This window comes from Neoarius graeffei, chromosome 19 (assembly GCF_027579695.1).
Source record: "Neoarius graeffei isolate fNeoGra1 chromosome 19, fNeoGra1.pri, whole genome shotgun sequence".
Taxonomy (NCBI): Eukaryota; Metazoa; Chordata; class Actinopteri; order Siluriformes; family Ariidae; genus Neoarius; species Neoarius graeffei.
The window spans coordinates 8,928,701-8,946,881 of NC_083587.1; the positions used below are offsets into that span (position 1 = coordinate 8,928,701).

An 18,181-nucleotide genomic window follows, 5' to 3' on the forward strand; every position below is an offset into this window, starting at 1 on the left:
TCTGAACCTTTTGAAGATCTGATATATAAAGTGGAGCCAGACCATGTAAAGATTTGAAAACAAATAAAAGAATTTTAAAATTTATTCTCTAAAAGAAAATAGGTCTGCACACTGCTGGATATGCTCCAAAAAAATAAACTTTATTTAATTAAAACAAGCAACGTTTCGATCACCCTGGATCTTCATCAGGCATATCATCATCAATGACATTTTTGTCTGGCACCTGCAAAGAGTTTTTGGATGTGCGCACCCTACTCAAACGATTATAAAATTTATTCTCTAACCGACAGGGAGCCAGTGATGGGCTGCAAGCACAGGTGTAATATGCTCCCACCTTCGTGTTCTCGTTAGAAGGCAGGCTGCAGCATTCTGAACTAGTTGAAGATGGAATAAGGAGGAACAGCTAATGCCCACATATAGGGCATTGCAGTAGTCTAGGCGGGAAGAGACAAAGGCATGAATAGCCATCTTAAAGTTTTTGAGGGATAAGAAGGGCTTAACCTTGGATAAAAGCCTTAACTGGAAAAACTAGATTTTACAACTGTATTTCTTTGTTTCTCCAATTTAAAATTACAGTCTAAAGTTACACCAAGGTTTTTTACAGTGTCTTTGACATATGCTTCAAGCGGGCCTAAGTCTCCATGTGTATCACAAGCAGCACTGGGACGAAAGACTAAGACCTCAGTTTTATTTTCATTAAAGTTTAAAAAATTTAGAGCAGCAGCCTAGCCTAACAATAAGCAATACCGGACAATGTGCAATATAAAGTGCAATATCTTCCTCTCTTCCCCATATCTTATTCTTTTTATATTTGTATTAGGGCTTTGACTTCGAACTTCGATATTCGAATACAATTCGAATGTTGTGAAAAAAAGAGATGTTCGAACGAATATTAGGCAGCTCTAAATATTCGAACCTGTATATGGTATCATTAGGCATAATTCTTTTATTTTTGTGAATGTGGTTGTAAACGTTTTCAGTTCAGGTGGCAGTTTTTTTTTTTTTTTTTAACGTCTGTGGAATTTATGTGAATCGCGAAGGTCATTGTCTTTTGTCTTATCTGGGCACCTGTAGACGTTAGCGTCAAGCTGACTATGCGACACTGCGCAGTAATGCTTTCATGCGCTGTTATTTTTGTCAACTTGGGATAGTTGCTAAAAAAAATATATATATATTAGCTTACTTGCGCAAGTAGCCTATAGGCCTAAATTAATTTAGCCTACACATGGTGGAATTTACATACCATGAAGTTCATAAGTTAACGAAGTGAGCACGTAAAACTAATCTGTGATCTTATAACATATCGTGTCCGTGCTTGTTTGAATTGTGAATCAGAGACGCGAGCAGGAAGCAGTGACATGACATCTGACACCGGTCTCATTCAAAACAAACATTCTCAAAAGCCAACACGAATGGGCTCGGAACGGCAGTGTTATAAACTCACAGATTAGGTGTAGGCCTAGCAGTACCTGCTCATTTTGTAAACGTTCCCCTTTGATTGTCAGTGAGGCTACAGTTTAGAGGCTTTCATCAGTACAAGCAACCAGGAAACCGAAGGAACAGCGTTTCACACAAAAAAGGCAACGGACAAACGACGAAGTTTGTGGATTATGTAACGTTAAAAGTGTCAGCCGGTATAATGCCAATTACTACGACACTGCACGTTTCATTAGTAGTGGTTGTAAAAACACACCTGAATATTTCGTATTTCCTGCACGTAATCTTATTGACATTGACTGAACACTGCCCCCTGGTGGACTGAATATCATATTTAATTTTGATGCCGAGGTGTTAGTGAGGCATTTAAGAATAATATAATTAATAAAAGTTCGAATACTATTCGAATGTCTAGATTAATTTCCAAACGAACTTCGAATATGATTTTTGGGCCAAGGTCAAAGCCTTAATTTGTATATGTAAATACTTAATTTAATTTATCTAGAAGTTTTTTCTCTATTTTCTATTCTCTGTTTATGCTGTAATGATGCTGCTGGAATCTTAATTTCACCGAGGGAACCCTCCCAAAGGTATCAGTAAAGTTCTATCTAATCTAATCTAATCTAATCTAATCTAATCTAATCTAATCTAATCTAATCTAATCTAATCTAATCTAATCTAATCTAATCTAATCTAATCTATTGGGCACTATATGCCTGTATTGATCTTCTGAAAAGCACAAGTACCAAATCCTTTGGCTCCACGGTGTCATGGTTAGCACTCTGGATGGTGAATCCAGTCATCTGACTTCAAATGTTTGTGGAATCTTGAAAAGCTTGTGCCCATATTGAATGATGGATAAACAAGACACTTTTGTTAAAGATGAAAATGGGCCTTGGCTGTCAATTTTAATTCATGCAGTTAAGCAAATGTGTGCTTTGGGTGCAGTATCATGGCTCGGGGACCATTGGGATGGAGTTCTCATGGTGGTAGTGCAGATCTTGTTCTACAGAGGTGGTAGTAGGCTAAAATTGGATTCCCTCTGCCCATCAACCAAGCTTCTGATTCTTGTCTCAGACATTCATAATTTTTTGGGCAAAGCAGCTCAGTTATGAGAGCATGGGAGCACAATATGGAAGAAATATCAGTGGAAGCTGCAAAGTCTTTCCACAAGGTTCTTAATTATTGTCAGAAGAAGGCAAATTATCTTCACATCTGTGCATTTTATGCAACTAACTTATGTGAGTGCTTCAATATATCTCTGGACACTACCCAAATTTTAACACATTTACTGTCATTTTAATGTGAGTGGTCACACGTTGGGGCAACTTTCAGGGAATTTTGACATCACCAACCTGGAGTCTGAATCTATAATCTCAGTGACTGCTTGAATTTCTAATGTAATTGTATGTTTATGAACATTTATTCAAAATGTTGCACATCTATTCAGTGCAAAACATGCTGGACCTTCTGAAAGTGATAAAACAGTACCTTGCAAATACAACAGTGAAACCGTAATTGGCTGTGCCCCTACAACCAATCCAGAGTGATAAATGCCCATCAATGTGTAAATCACCTTGTTCTTTACCATGGAGTGCTGGACCATCCATTGTAACTTCTATTGTCACATTGGATTTTGTGGGTTGGGCTGTGAATGATCTCAAGTTCTGATCAGATTCTGTGCACTTTAAATGAAAAACACCTGAGTCAGGTGCCTCAGAATAAAATAGTGGTCAACTGGTGAATTCTCAGTACAGACTTTCTAGAATAGCAGTCATGTAATGGTTATATTACTTAGTGATGAATAAGGGAGGAGAAGACACAAAGAAGAAGACCATCTATCTGTATTTTAGTCACAAATGATACCCTCATAGTGGCTCCTACTTTCCTGAATCATTTAGTAAGTGCTAGTTTTTGGAGTCATTTTGAGTGATTTAAGCAACTAAAGATGCATTTTACAGTTTATTAAATCTATGTGATGTGGAAAAAATAACCTTACTTTCAAAATGAAGCACAATTAGATTACTTCGAATAGGAGCACTGATTTTTCCTCATTTTTTTATTCATAAGTGCTTCATTCTGAGGCAATCTCATTTGTGTATTTGACTTTCCTGTCTCCTGTGAGCACTGCAATGTTTCTCTAGCTATGAGGCTAATTGTAACACATTTACTGTAGATTTAATGTAAGTGCTTGCAAGTTCTTTTCTAGAAGCTCAACACTTCTTGTACCTGACTTTTGCACTTCTCTGGATAAGAGCATCTGCTAAATGCCTGTAATGTAATGTAATCTCGAAACTAAATTTCTGCTTGCTGCACATATTTGACAAGGGACAAAGTTTGCATCCAGTTGCTGGAATAGAGCTGTGATGGTGATACAGCAGGGTTTGCTGAAATAGCTCAGTAGGCTGCATTTTAGACTGAAGGTCTAAAAGTCCCTGGTTTTTGGCACTGAGGAGCATAGCTTGTGCATGTCTTAGTCTGTAGGCAGTGTGAGGTTTGCTTTTTTGCCAGGTCGATGTCAGTATATGCCAGTAATTTGGTGCTTAAAACAATCACACTCCATGACTTTGGTTCCATGGTGTCATGGTTAGCACTCTGGATGGTGAATCCAGTCATCTGAGTTCAAATGTCGGTGGAACCTGTAAAAGCTTGTGCCCACATTGAATGAGGGATAAACAAGACACTTCTGTTTCAGTGAGGAAAATCCCACTTTTTGTGCAACGCATGATCAAAATACATGAAAAACAGAAACATCCCCCCTTTTTACTACAAAGATTAAAACATTTTTGTTTCGCCCTTCTTGCCATGTGGCTTTTCTTTTTTTCTTCCCATGTTGTCCTGAGAGAATCCAAACAGAAGCCCCCAAGAAGGGTGAAACAAAAAGCTTACAGCACCTGGCATTCTCAGGCAGTCTCCCAACCAAGGACATCATGGCAGTGTGACCAATGCTTGCAGCAGCCTCTGCTGACGTTAGTGAAAGTTTTTTTCAGTGCAAGGAGCAGTTTCATCCCTGTCTTGTAAAGTGGTGGGGCGAAAATATATTTATAATCACGCCTTTCTTCTGGATATTAGAAAGCACTGTGGGAACTGCAGACAGATTGCTAAACTGGCTTAGTAAGTTAGGACTGTTATGCTGAGACTGCACAGAGGCAACCCTGGAAATCTCTTTGTAACCATGAATTTAATTTCTTTTGTGTTTAAAGGATAATGGAGTTGAAATTCAATGAACACCTTGTATTTTGATCTTTGGAGATGATGATTCCCAAATAAGTAACCTGATCCGTCACAGAGATGTCTTGTAAAGAGGGTACAGAACAATCTTTTATGGCCATGAGATCACATTTTCTTTTTAAGTTCGAGTGGAGGCCAGAAGCATCAGAGAAACTTTTAATCAACTCTATTGCGAGAGGAATTTGAGAAGCATCCTTCAGGAAAAGCGTGGTGTCATCAGCAAGTTGACTAATTTTAATCTGTCTATCAGCAATTGACATTCCTTGTAACGCACTACTTGAGATATGATGAGCTAAGAGTTAAGAGTCAATTCAGAATATTTCGGGTGAGAGAGGGCAACCTTGTTTAATTCCATGAGAACCGTTAAATCTAGGGGATGTACCATATTTTAATTTGACCGAACTACTGCCATTCTTGTATAGGGTTCTAATACTTTTATAAAATAAATTTCCAAAGCCAATTTTGTTAAGAGCTTTCAAAATAAAGCCATGTTCAAGTGAATCAAAAGCTTTATAGAAGTCAATAAACAAAATGAAACTATTGTCTTTAGTTATGTCATTGTAATCCAATAGATCGAGTACAATATTATTAGTGTAACCCAGAGGTTACTTAGTATTTGTTTTCCTTTTTTATTTTTATTATCAGCATATTTTAGTGTTTTGACTCAATAATATTTTATTAAGTCTTACGATAAAATAGTACTACATGCCACAAAGTTCCCTAGTGTTGACTTAAATCTACATTTAGTTTAAAATTTTAAGATGTAGACATCACACCAACTTATGTTTTATTTATTTTCTAGCTAACCGCTGGATCATTGGTTTAATAGTGAAGTTGCTGACAATGAGTACCTTTGATGCAGGGGGGAAGTGGGGAATGAGAGAGGAAGGAATTGGGCAGTTCTAGAGAGAGAGGGAGAAGGCCATATGGCGAGAGGGAGATTGAATGTTGGGTCAACGAGTAGGCCAACAATTCATACAGCGCTGTAGCTTAAGTCATGTTTTAGTTAATTATAGAAGAAGGAAAACTCCGGACGAGTAGTCTGTAGTAAGTGGGAGAACACCGCTGTTTTGTTTAACCTACGATTAGGTGGGCTATTCATAAAGTTATCCGCGTACGGAGTGGGTAGCCGACTCTAGTTTTAATGTTATAGTCTATCTCCGGACTGCAATACTGCTGGTATTAAGCAGTTGTTTACTGGACGGTCTTCGCATTCAGAAATTCACAGGAGCTATTTGTTGCACTTGTATTTGCTGCTCAGTTAGCACCACTGGCTTTTGGGACGCTAGTGGTTCCACTGAGTAGGCTGACATGGGAGCTACGCTACCCAGATAGCGCCACTGGTGACCCGGGAAAGTCAGTGGTTCCTCCGGCTACAAGGGAGCACCAGTAATAATTGTGGGAGCGGCCATTTTGTGCAGTACACTGATTTATATTTTCCATCATTTTTTTCTGGCTCGACTGAAAGACTATTGACAATGGAGTCATGAGTAGTAACCAGAACTTTGAACAGGCCTGCAACTTTTTATTTGTTTTGGTTTTTTTGGGTTTTCATTTATTATTATGCCGGCTGTTGTATATTTAAGTGGGGTATGCCATGGCAAGTAAACTAAGTTCAGGATTCTGAGTGTGGCCACAAAGGTAATATTAGTGGGGTATATTGATCATTGTTGAATCATTACTGTCCAGCTATTATTAACCATGGTCTGAGTGTTGCCTATTTTGATCTTTTTGGAAAATATTGAACTTTTTCACAATATTCTAATTTTTTGAGATGCACTAGTGTGTGTGTATATATATATATATATATATATATATATATATATATATATATATACACACACACACACACTAGTGCATCTCAAAAAATTAGAATATTGTGAAAAAGTTCAATATTTTCCATCAGTTATTTAAGAAAGTGAAAATGTTATATATTATAGACTCATTACACATAAACTAAAATGTTTCAAGCATTTTTCTATTTTAATTTTAATCAGTATGGCATACAGTACAAAAACATAAAAAAAATCTCAAAATATTAGAATATTTCATTTCCAGTTTGAGTAAAACAGTATGAACACAGTGTATCTCTCAGTCTAGTTCAGTACACACAACCACAATCATGGGGAAGACTGCTGACTTGACTATTATCCAGAAGATGATCACTGATGCCCTCCACAAGGAGGGTAAGCCACAAAAGGTAATTGCTGAAAAGGGTGGCTGGAAAAGGTGCACAAGCAACAGGGATGGCCGCAGTCTTGAGAGGATTGTCAAGAAAAGTTTATTCAACTTGGGAGAGCTTCACAAGGAGTGGACTGAGGCTGGTGTCAGTGTATCAAGACCCATCACGAACAGACATCTTCAAGAAAGGGGATACAACTTTTGCATTCCTAATATCAAGCTACTCCTGAGCCAGAGACAATGTCAGAAGTGTCTTATCTGGGCTAAGGAGAGAAAGAAATGGACTGTTGCTCAGTGGCCCAAAGTCCTCTTTTCAGATGAAAGTACATTTTGCATTTAATTTGGAAATCACAGTTCTAGAGTCTGGAGGAAGAGTGGAGAGGCACAGAATCCAAGGTGTTTGAAGCCCAGTGTGAAGTTTCCACAATCTGTGATGATTTGGGGTGCCATGTCATCTGCTGGTGTTGGTCCACTGTATTTTATCAAGTCCAAAGTCAACACTTAGCCATCTACCAGGAGATTTTAGAGCACTTCATGCTTCCATCTGCTGACGAGCTTTTTGGAGATGCTGATTTCCTTTTCCAGCAGGACTTAGCACCTACCCACAATGCCAAAACTACTTCCAAATGGTTTGCTGACCATGATATTACTGTGTTTGATTGGCCAGCCAACTTGCCTGACCTGAACCCCATAGAGAATCTATGGGGTATTGTCAAGAGGAAGATGAGAAACACCTGACCCAAAAATACAGATACTCTGAAGGCCACTATCAAAGCAACCTGGGCTTCAATAACACCTCAGCAGTGCCACAGACTGATCACCTCCATGCCACACTGCATTGATACAGTAATTCATGGTAAAGGAGCCCCAACCAAGTATTGAGTGTATAAATGAATATACTTTTCAGAAGTTGGACATTTCTGTATTGTAAATCCTTTTTTGATTGATCTTAGGGAATATTCTAATAATCTGAGATACTGGATTTCTGATTTTCATGAGCTATAAGCCATGATCATCAAAATTAAAACAAAAAAGGCTTTAAATATTTCACTTTACATGTAATGAATATAGAATATATGAAAATTTACCTTTTTGAATTAAATTATGAAAAAAAGGAACTTTTTCATGGTATTCTAATTTTTTGAGATGCACTAATATATATAATAGTTTGTTTGTTTATTAGTTTAAAATTCATGGTACTAGGCACTTCTTAGTTAATTTTTTGGGACAGCATCAATATTTTGGGTATTGTCAATAAATACTTTACTGGGATATATTTTCTGCTTGATATTTTCCACTCACTGCTAGGATAGAAGCTATTAGGATTCAGATACAGTTTATATTTATTTATTAGTCTAGGTTGCTGAACCCAACACCAGTCCACTTATCATTTACCACATGATGGGAAGGGCTGCATTAGCAATGTGTCTTCCTCATGAATCCAGATTGTGACTCACCTATGATCAAGTCCAAAACGTCCTTCAGCCTTTTAGCAAATATGGTAGCCAACACTTTGTAGTCTTTGTTTAGGAGTGTGATTGGATGCCAGCTATCTAAATTTTCTTTATCTTTATTTGGTTTCGGGATCAGCGTGATGATACCTTGAGTCATGGTTGTTGGAAGAGCTTCACTGTCAATGCTTTATGAGAAGACCTTCATGAAAAAGGGAGACAGTTCATCAAACCTTTTATAAAACTCTGAGGTTAAACCATCACATCCTGGGCTTTTATTTTTAAAGATTATGAATTGCTTTTATCACCTCATCAAGGGAGATGCTACAGTCACAGGTATCCCTATCTTCTGAGGAAATCATTTTATACTGGCTGATTGAATCTATAAATGAGTTGGTAGCTGCTTCAGAATATTTAGACATGTATACGTTGCTATAAAAACTGTGGCAAATGGAAGCTATATCTTTAGCATCATCAAATATTTGTTTATCCCTTTTAAGTTTATCAACTGTAGTGAGCGCAGCCCTATTTCTTTCCAGTCTAAAAAAATAGGCTGAGTTTTGTTCACTCTCCTCTAACCACTTGGTTCTAGATCGAATATATACTCCTTTAGCTCTTTCTTTATATAAATCATCTAGTTTTTTAATTATTATTTTATGTATTCAGATCTCTCCCTATCAGTTAGGTCCTCCCTTTGAGAAAGAGAAGCTAGCTGCACAATAACATCATCTTCAAATGCTCTTTTTTGCTTGGCTAAATTAGCACTAAACTTCCTGAAAACATCCCCAATTCATATTTAAGAAGTTCCCAATTCCTCCCATAAGATTTCTGTGTTTTTGCATTGGGTCAATGAATTTTGATTAAATCTTTGACATGCTCTTTGACTTGTGTTAAGTTCAGGAAAGAACTATTCAATTTCCAAAATGAAGCTTTCGGACTTGCTGAGTGACCTCCAGACAATCATACTGATAAATGGATTGCTCTGTGATCAGTCAGAGGAGTGCTATAAATATGATCTGAAATGTTATAATTTAGCAGACACTGAGAAAGTAACCAGTAGTCAATTCTAGACTGCCTTCAGCAGCCAGGGACCAGGTATACAGCCTAACATTTGGAAACAATTACCTCCAAACATCAGTTAGATTTAATTTTTCCATAAAACATTTTAAGGTGGGGTTGAGAGATACTGATTTCCTCAGAGGCCATCTATCTATGATATTGTTTAATGCGATGTTAAAATCCCCCCCTAAGATTAAAGAGGCATTAGGATATTTGGTTAACTAATCAGAAATTTTTTCTTCTAAGGTATCAAAGAGGGTGGTATTCTCCATGAAAGAGTAGTATCCATAGATATTAATTATAATAATGTTAATATTATTTAGGGCTATTATCATAATAATAAAGTGACCTGAGGAATCTATATTGGTCTCAATAAAATTTCCATTAAAGTTATATGTAAAAATTCCTACTCCAGCTGAATGCTCAGATCCGTGAGCTAACCATATATCGTTTCCCCACTGTGACCTCCAAAAGCTTAAATCACTGGGTGTTGAGTGACATTCTTGAAAGAAAGAAAAATCTGCCTTGTACTTCTTTGCAAACAAAAATAATGCCTTATGTTTCGTATTATTTTTAAGACCCCTAGCATTGATAGACAACAAAGATAAAGACATTAAATAATAATATGAAAAAAATTCTGAAAACTGGGGCGGCACGGTGGTGTAGTGGTTAGCGCTGTCGCCTCACAGCAAGAAGGTCCTGGGTTCGAGCCCCGGGGCCGGCAAGGGCCTTTCTGTGTGGAGTTTGCATGTTCTCCCCGTGTCCGCGTGGGTTTCCTCCGGGTGCTCCGGTTTCTCCCACAGTCCAAAGACATGCAGGTTAGGTTAACTGGTGACTCTAAATTGACCGTAGGTGTGAATGTGAGTGTGAATAGTTGTCTGTGTCTATGTGTCAGCCCTGTGATGACCTGGCGACTTGTCCAGGGTGTACCCCGCCTTTCGCCCGTAGTCAGCTGGGATAGGCTCCAGCTTGCCTGCGACCCTGTAGAAGGATAAAGCGGCTAGAGATAATGAGATGAGATGAGATGAAATTCTGAAAACTAGAGAATTTCAACTTTTTCTCACAACACTTGATGCAAATGAACTCTACAACAGATCAATGAACCTATAGCCTGAGCAGTAAGGGCAAGTAGGTCAATGCATATACTTTAACTTATCTTCAATAAGTAAAAATTCAACCATTTGGTAGAAATCCAAACACTATTTAACCCTCTCAGAAAAAAAGATGACCATATAACTTGAATATAAAAGTAACACTGTAGTATTGGACCAGGTGGGTGGAGCACATAAGCACGGCAGGCCAGAACTGAGTTCTCAATGAACTATTTATTGTTAGCTTTTCAGCCTTTTATCACTTCCCAGCCACGCACGCACGCACGCACGCACAAAAGTGTTCTGGTTGGGGAGAGCTCCCTTTCTCTGCTCTCCTCTCCTTTTAAAGGGCGCGGTCACCAGGGATGACACACAAACACAGGTTAATCCCCATCAGGCACAATGATTCCGCCACTTACCTTCCCTGACTCCGCCCTCCATTCACAGACTGACGTTTGGCCACGCCCCCACCGCCACATACCCCCACCGCCCAACTCAGGCTGGGGAGCCGTCCGGCCTGTAGCCGACTCCCCCCCCCCCTTGACGGGAGAGGAAATCCGCCACCACCATCTGTGTCCCTGGCCTGTGGACCACCTTGAACTTAAACAGCTGGAGTGCCAGATACCAATCCGCGCATTGGCATCCTTCATGTGGTGGAGCCACTGGAGGAGTGCGTGGTCCGAACAGAGGGTGAAAGGGCGCCCCAGCAGGTAGTAGCAGAGGGCGAGGACCGCCCACTTGATGGCGAAGCACTTCTTTTCGATCGTGCTGTGCCTGCCCTCACGGACCGACAGCTTCCGGCTGATGTACAGCACTGGGTGGTCCTCCCCCCCACATCCTGGGACAGAACAGCCCCCAGCCCTCTGTCTGACGTGTCTGTCTGCAAAATAAAGGGGAGAGAAAAGTCAGGGGAGTGTAACAGTGCCCCCCCCCACACACAGTGCAGCCTTTACCTCCGAGAAAGCCCGCTGGCATTGCTCTGTCCACTGGAGCGGATCTGGTGCTCCCTTTTTAGTGAGATCAGTCAGCAGGCTGGTGACGTCCGAATAATTAGGTATAAACCTTTGATAGTAGCCAGCCAGCCCTAGGAACTGTCTCACCCCCTTTTTGGTCTTGGGCCGGCCGCAATCGCTGCTGTCTTATTAATTTGTTTATTTGCATTTATTAATTTGTTAATTTGTCTTATTAATTTAAGCTGTGGGTGGCACGGTGGTGTAGTGGTTAGTGCTGTCGCCCCACAGCAAGAAGATCCGGGTTCAAGCCCCGTGGCTGGCGAGGGCCTTTCTGTGCGGAGTTTGCATGTCCTGTCCGCGTGGGTTTCCTCCGGGTGCTCCGGTTTCCCCCACAGTCCAAAGACATGCAGGTTAGGTTAACTCAAAAAAAAAAAAGTCAAAGTCCTTCCCATGCCCAGTACCTGGTATTCCTAGGCAGTCTCCCACTCAAGTACTAACCAGGCCCAACTCTGATGGTGGCGCATCGGGCGGCGCCGATCTCCGTTTCCATAGCCCTCGGCCTCTCGCCTATTACATAGCTAGGGTTACAGTGGGGGGCTAGTCCTCTGGTAACCACGAGAGTTTAACTCCCCATGCACATCTGTATTGCAGCGTGCCTTGCCAGATGGTAATGGGTACCATTTTTATGATGGTCTTTGGTATGACCCGACCGTGAATAGAACTCACGATCTCCCGATCGAGAGGCGGACACGCTACCACTAGGCCACTAGTCGGTGGTTAGGTTAACTGGTGACTCTAAATTGTCCGTAGGTGTGAATGATTGTTTGTCTCTATTGCCGCTTTTCCACTACAAACGCGGCTGAGTTGGGCTGAGCCGTGCCGTGCTGAGTCGGGCTGAGCGGGGCTGTTGGAGTTGCATTTCGACTACAACCGCGCTGAATTGTGCTGGCTGGAAGTGGGTGGACACATTGGGTGGAGTTAGCGAAAGTGGGTGGACGTCAGGTGATGTCGTTAAGCAGCGCAAACAGTGACATCAGTGATCTTTTAAGCGGTAGTCTCACGACCCGAATAGTAAACAATAAACATGGAGGACATGGAGTCGTTAGTGTTGCTGGTCTTGGTTCTGTGGCTTGTTTTCACCGACAACGCGGACAGATACTGGCAAGAGCGTATAGATGATTCGAGGCGCATAAGGCTTCAGAAATTCTCGTAATTCGTAATTCTTCTCCTTCCGGGTTTGTGGTGTTTACAGATCCCAGCGCGCTCGCGGGGCATGTGAGGACACTCCTCCTCACCAATCAGTGCACAGGGGAGTGTCTGCTCACGCCCCCAGCCTCACTTGGCTCGCTTTGGCTCGCTTCAGCCCTACTCCAAAACAGTGCGAGTTTTAGGGGCTAAGCAGGGCTGAAGCGAGCTGAGTCGTGCTGGTTTTTGGTAGTCGAAACGCGAGCCGTGTCGAGCTGAAAAAGGGTAGTGGAAAAGGGCCATATGTGTCAGCCCTGTGATGACCTGGCGACTTGTCCAGGGTGTACCCTGCCTTTCGCCCTTAGTCAGCTGGGATAGGCTCCAGCTTGCCTGTGACCCTGTAGAACAGGATAAAGTGGCTAGAGATAATGAGATGAGATGAATTTAAGCTGTTCACAAGCCACAGTCCTTGATACTGAAACCTGGGATTGAACCACAGGTTTTAGATTTTTTACTCTAACACTCTCCCTACTGAGCTATTTCAGCAACTCCTGGGGCAAGTACATCATGGCTCTAGCCAAACAGTTGGATACAAAATTTGTCCCTTGTCAAATGCATACAGCAAGCTGAAATTTTGTTTTGAGATTACATTACAGGCAGTTAGCAGACACTCTTATTATGGGGCTGTGGTTACAGCACTGCTTTTTCCAGGTCGCTCTTGAATGCTGGATCAGTGGAAAAAAAAAAATCGATGGAGAAAGCGTGCTTGGCCATCAATTGGGCAGTCCTCACTCTCCGGTACTACCTTCTTGGACACCCGTTCACCCTCTGTTCCAACCAGTGGGACCACCGTGTGAATCACTCTGGGTATCGCCCATCAGCACTTTAAATTTGATTTGGCCCACAGGCTGGGGGCTGCATATGGTGGTGGTGGATTACCTCTCCTGCCAGGAGTGGGGAGTTTTATAGATAAAATTAGGGCTGTTGAAGTTAATGCAAATTCCTTTTAACGCCACCATTTTTTCCCCACGTGTGATTCACGCGTGCATTTTCTGTGCCCCTCCCCTGTTGTTTTAGAAATCAGGAAGTGACGTACGGTAGAGAGAGCAAGCAATGTAGCGAGTGGCTGGTCGGCATAAGTCGTGATAAAGTGCACTTATGTACAGAATCGTTGCGTTCTGACTGTTTATATAAAAAGGTGTGTATTTTTATATGCTTTTGATGGTCCAATGGGGAGAAAAGATGATGTGTTAAGGTGTGTATGTGTGTGTAAGTGCACAGGCTGCACACTGGAGTGAGAGTGTTGTAGGTGTAATTAATGATTTTGTGTATTTAAGATTGGATAAGTGATCACTCTTTAATAATTAAATGAAATCAGTCTCATGAAATTTGAAGGTTAATCGTTAAAATGAATCACTCCTATTGAATCGTATAATTTGACTCATTTGAATTGAATCATACCATAGAATCAGTCTAATTTGAATCGTTTGAAGTGAATCATTCAATGAATCGAGTCAGTGAATCGAATCAGTGAATCGTTTGGTGAATCATTTAGTGAATCATTCAATGAATCATTTAAAGAATCAAGTGAAGAATCGTTTAAAATTTGATAATTCAAAGTTTATCACTTACCAAACTGCATCTAATTAATTATTCATACACCTTCAGAATTCTTTGACAATGTGGGTGACTTCAAATATTTAGAACAACAGACAATGACAATTTCGATAATAATGGAGTTTATTACAACCCCGATTCCAAAAAAGTTGGGACAAAGTACAAATTGTAAATAAAAACGGAATGCAATGATGTGGAAGTTTCAAAATTCCATATTTTATTCAGAATAGAACATAGATGACATATCAAATGTTTAAACTGAGAAAATGTATCATTTAAAGAGAAAAATTAGGTGATTTTAAATTTCATGACAACAACACATCTCAAAAAAGTTGGGACAAGGCCATGTTTACCACTGTGAGACAGCCCCTTTTCTCTTTACAACAGTCTGTAAACGTCTGGGGACTGAGGAGACAAGTTGCTCAAGTTTAGGGATAGGAATGTTAACCCATTCTTGTCTAATGTAGGATTCTAGTTGCTCAACTGTCTTAGGTCTTTTTTGTCGTATCTTCCATTTTATGATGCACCAAATGTTTTCTATAGGTGAAAGATCTGGACTGCAGGCTGGCCAGCTCAGTACCCGGACCCTTCTTTTACGCAGCCATGATGCTGTAATTGATGCAGTATGTGGTTTGGCATTGTCATGTTGGAAAATGCAAGGTCTTCCCTGAAAGAGACGTCGTCTGGATGGGAGCATATGTTGCTCTAGAACCTGGATATACCTTTCAGCATTGATGGTGTCTTTCCAGATGTGTAAGCTGCCCATGCCACACGCACTAATGCAACCCCATACCATCAGAAATGCAGGCTTCTGAACTGAGCGCTGATAACAACTTGGGTCGTCCTTCTCCTCTTTAGTCCGAATGACACAGCGTCCCTGATTTCCATAAAGAACTTCAAATTTTGATTCGTCTGACCACAGAACAGTTTTCCACTTTGCTACAGTCCATTTTAAATGAGCCTTGGCCCAGAGAAGACGTCTGCGCTTCTGGATCATGTTTAGATACGGCTTCTTCTTTGAACTATAGAGTTTTAGCTGGCAACGGCGGATGGCACGGTGAATTGTGTTCACAGATAATGTTCTCTGGAAATATTCCTGAGCCCATTTTGTGATTTCCAATACAGAAGCATGCCTGTATGTGATGCAGTGCTGTCTAAGGCCCCGAAGATCACAGGCACCCAGTATGGTTTTCCGGCCTTGACCCTTACGCACAGAGATTCTTCCAGATTCTCTGAATCTTTTGATGATATCATGCACTGTAGATGATGATATGTTCAAACTCTGCAATTTTACACTGTCGAACTCTTTTCTGATATTGCTCCACTATTTGTCGGCGCAGAATTAGGGGGATTGGTGATCCTCTTCCCATCTTTACTTCTGAGAGCCGCTGCCACTCCAAGATGCTCTTTTTATACCCAGTCATGTTAATGACCTATTGCCAATTGACCTAATGAGTTGCAATTTGGTCCTCCAGCTGTTCCTTTTTTGTACCTTTAACTTTTCCAGCCCCTGTCCCAACTTTTTTGAGATGTGTTGCTGTCATGAAATTTCAAATGAGCCAATATTTGGCATGAAATTTCAAAATGTCTCACTTTTGACATTTGATATGTTGTCTATGTTCTATTGTGAATACAATATCAGTTTTTGAAATTTGTAAATTATTGCATTCCGTTTTTATTTACAATTTGTACTTTGTCCCAACTTTTTTGGAATCGGGGTTGTATTAAAAGATAATAAAAATTTTAATAAAAAGAAAAGGAAAAATTTGAACAATCTAATAGTAGCAGAATTGAAATCTTCTGTAAACAGGGTGTGTGTGTGTATGAGAAAAGAGAGAGAGACCTTGGCTCTCTCTCGAAGTTGGAATGTGTCCGTACCAGGACGTGCTTTCTGCAATCTTGGAGGAGGGGAATCCTCAAACTTTAGTGAGCACGTATGTGTAAAAGCAGTTTTAGCTTGTGAGCTAACTGAACAAAAGAATTTCTAACTAGCCATGTGCTTCCAGGCCTAGTGTGTAAAAGCTGAAGGCTTTAATTAAAATTAAACATTCAAACAGTCATCTGTAGTTTATATGGCTTTAAATGTAAACAGGAGAATTACTATCAAGGTTGAATTAAACTCAGGACTTATGATGTTTATCTAATACTGAGATACAGGACCACGTGTTCAAAACTTAGTATGTGGAGGCAGGGCCCACATCTGCTCCTTGGAGAACAAAGGAGCTGGCTCTGCTTTGCTATCTAAAACACGTGTGAGGCCCAGTGGAAGGAAAACTTTTCCAGCCAGCCAACTCTCTTAACTTCCTAGTATTACCCGAGTTACTGAAATCTTAATGAGATCAGGATATGAGTGAGTAATGAATTTAGGATGTTAAAAGGAGAGAGAGAGAGAGAGAGAGAGAGAGCATGCAACTTACGGATTAACCAATTTTTAAATCAACAAACAAATGATAGAGAACCAAGATTCAGTGTATACACTTCATTTAACTTCATACAACTTCACTTCTTACTAATTCCTAAGACTTAAACTTCTGTTTGCCCAATGCCTTTCTTACTGCAGAGGAAGTTTGTCTCCTGTCTGAAGTTGGAGGCTCGAGGAAGTTGTGCGCGCTTCCTGAGGTCAGAAGTCTCCGGTGAGGGAGAGAGAAGTTCTGAAGCTTTCTTTGGTGATCTTCATAGTTGATAAGACAAAGTCTTTGTTCAACACCGTGCACAGATTTAAAAGAAAGAAAAGAGAAGAGCTCTTTAGAAAACTGCCTTTGCTCGCAGCTGCGTATGCGTTAAAAGACAAGTAATACTTGCAAAAACCGGTTAATAACTCACTTGAGTTGATGATCACATGTTTCCGATATCTACTTTCATCAGGAGCAGATTAAAGAAGGAAACGCGCTGTTTAGACGTCTGATGATGAGTTCTCTTTTTAGGTCAGTCTCGGTTAGAGTCCGACGCGAAAGAGCCAAGATGGCTGGGTTCCAAGTCCTTTTGTTGAAACCTGAGGAATGTGTACGTGATCCCGCCCAGGCATGACGTAGTCAACGCGGAAGTTGCCTGGGAGTTGTAGTTCTGACACAAGATGGCGGCATGATACCTACAGTGTGTTTTATTCTGAGAAATTTGTGAGTTATTTAAAAGTGTTTATAAATGCAGTTTTTGCTCATGAATTTTCTGTATGTTTACCAGTTATTGCATTTTACTAGAAAACATCTTTATGAGCTGTGTGGTTTAACAAATGCATTTATTTGGGTTTTGTATTTTTATTTTCTTTATTTAAAGATTTCCAATATTGTTGTCCAGAGTCCACATCACATAGTTTCTTTAGTTTATTTTATTGCATAGTTTGAGGTTGGAAGCTAAATAGAGAACTCCAGGAAAATACTATGTTGTTTAGTTCACACTGAATTGTTCTAAACCCTCAAAATTAAGGCTACATCCACACGACAATGGCAACGAGATTTTATTAAAAAAAAATATCGCGTCCACATGGGCAACGGATCAGTAAAATATCAGGTACATATGGCAATGCAACGCTTGCTGAAAACAATGCAATACACATGCCACACCTCTAGGGGGCGCTGTAAGACGGTCCCATCAGAGACACCAGAACAATAGAAGAAGTAGACGCATGTGCATAAACCCCTTCTTCTACCCGGTGTGAAGCACTGTCAGGAACAAACACACAACAAGAAGAAAATGGCTGCCACTACGCAAGGAAATCGTGCCTTCTGTGTGTACAAATTAGTTTTATTAGTGTGCATAGTTTTATATAACTTAATTTTCTTATTGTGTGTGAACATTTTGAAAAGCATTTTTATATAATTTATATAACTTTTTATATTGTGTGTGAACATTTTGAAATCTTATCCAATATGAAGTCTTATCCAATAAAAAAATGAAATTCAAGAAATGGTTCAGTTACTTGTTTATTTAAAAGAAAAGCTGTATACAAAAGTGAATGCAATGCAGTGGTTCATACAAA

At 40.2% G+C, this 18,181-nt stretch overlaps 1 protein-coding gene across 4 annotated transcripts in view; it reads right to left on the reverse strand.

Annotated features, from left to right (window-relative positions):
- The window catches only part of LOC132867723 (uncharacterized), a 39,904-nt gene extending 22,736 nt beyond the window's left edge, over positions 1-17,168 (reverse strand). For all 4 annotated transcript variants that reach the window (XR_009650756.1, XR_009650755.1, XM_060900739.1 and 1 more), the window contains exons 1-2: positions 17,029-17,168; positions 16,761-16,899 (exon numbers count right to left, since the gene is read on the reverse strand). The gene's annotated coding sequence lies outside the window, so the exon portion shown is untranslated. The remainder of the gene's footprint in view (positions 1-16,760; positions 16,900-17,028) is intronic.
- Between the last annotated feature and the right edge of the window lie 1,013 nt (positions 17,169-18,181).